Genomic DNA, 1,970 nt, shown 5'->3' with positions numbered 1-1,970 from the left:
GCAATTATTTTGGCCAAGATAATTCTGAAATGTCCCATGACTGTTTTCAATGTGTTCTGAAAGTATTCAGATTAGATTACATATTTTTTTTGTAATCCATGCATTATGTTACTAATCACAAAAACTGCCATATAATTTGTATCCAGTCCCTGACTACATTCAAAAGTAATCTGACCCATCATAGGTCTACAACTGTCTATAACTTATTCATATCATATTTGCAGAGGCAGAAGTAGATCCTCACACATTTTCCTTGCTCAGTTACGTATTCAGAATCAGAATCAGAATCAGAAATACTTTAATAATCCCAGGGGGAAATTATTTTCGTTACAACACTCCAGATATACAAATGACATATTTGTGGGGGAATGGGCCGGGCGCAGCTATCAACACCTATTGAAAAAACAGAGGTTCATTTCATGTGGGCCCGGTCCGAACAGGCCCTCCAACCCCCATGGCCACGGGTCGTTTGGAACCCCGGTGACTGGTTTCTCATGCCACGTCCCACACATCCCTCATGTTGTTCGCTGGAGTTTATTCTCGCGAGCGCTTTCTCCTGTAAATTGTCCTTTGAGCCTCCCTGATTTTAAAAGTTTGAGTAACCCCCTGCACTCTCCTCAAACCCTCATCACCGGTTGGCCATCTGCCTGCAAACCGCCCGTCTTCTTCTCATTCAGGGGGAGGGCCTTAATGGTCCCTGGTGGAACTCCCATGAGTTATGGACGTGTCTGGCCTTCACATTCACCAGGCAAAGCACTGGAGACAGCCACAGAGGTCGGCAAATGATGTCTCAGCTGCGACTGCCGATCCAGCTGCAGAGACTCTCCAAATACGGGATTCAGACAGAGAGAGAGAAGGTGCCAGCAATTTTTTTTTGAGATTCCCCTCCCTGTTCTCGAAAGATGAGACGTGAGTTACGTGGTAAAGACTGCAACGCCGGAGCCGTCACAGGACCAGCACCATGTGGCTCAAGGAATACCAGCATTACCCGGCAGCCAAGGGGTTATATCTCCAGTAAGGCCCTTCCCTGTTCGTGGGAGAAGCCCCACGGTGCCTCCCACGCACCTTGCTGGGAAGAAGGGAAACTCTCTCCAGTGTCTCGTCCCATTTGGGTTGTTCACGCCTTTGCAGGCAAGACAACTCTTTGTTTAATATAAATGAGTGGACGCTAGGACCACCACCGACCAGGGGCTCGCCAGAAGGCGCCTCAATAGGCGGCTTGCATGGGCCCTTCGTTCGACCTTGTTAGAAGGGAACGTTTGGCCAAACCTTCGTTCCACGCTAGATAGAAGGCCCGCTCATCTACGAAACATCAATTCTGGGGATGGTTAAATGGCCGTGGTTCCCCGGCTGAAAATGGGTGACCACCCCCCTCCAGGCGACCCCAGGGCGGAAAGAACCCAAAACCTGGCAAGCTTACAATTGGACAAAGCGACAGGAGTACTCGCGAGAACGCGGAGAACGAGTGCGAAGAAACCACCAAACGGCCTTTACGGCAATCATCCAAAAAACGCAGCGCGACACGCCGCCCCCGGGAATACAGCGGTGCAGTGTATAATGTCACTACCACCGGCAGCCGGTAGATATTGCTCCAGACACGCCCAAAACAGTGCCCGCCGAAAAAAAGGCCACATCAGCAGCAGTAGGGACAAGGGGGACGGAGGGCGCCGCGAAGTGCGGGACGTTTTTTTTGACGGACAGTGGTGTGCAGAATGACCACCGTCGCCAGAGAACTGTGGCACGGGGGAGGCTCGTTGGAGAAACACATGCCGGAGGTCGACAAACAGTGGAAAAACCAGCGAAGAAATGGCGCTAGAGTCTGCCAAGTATACCCCGTTTAAGCGGGTGCCAGAAAACTAAACTAGCAAAGAACCCAGCCAGCTAGAAGCCTAAGAATCCCAATCACATTGGGTCCACCTCAACAAGTAAATTCGCGGAGATGAGAACAATGGCAAGCATCAAGGAGATAG

Source organism: Morone saxatilis, unplaced genomic scaffold (genome assembly GCF_004916995.1).
Source record: "Morone saxatilis isolate NCDOM2014 unplaced genomic scaffold, NCSU_SB_2.0 Contig16, whole genome shotgun sequence".
Lineage (NCBI taxonomy): Eukaryota > Metazoa > Chordata > Actinopteri > Moronidae > Morone > Morone saxatilis.
The sequence above is the reverse complement of the archived record's forward strand: the minus strand, read 5'-3'. Positions refer to the sequence as shown.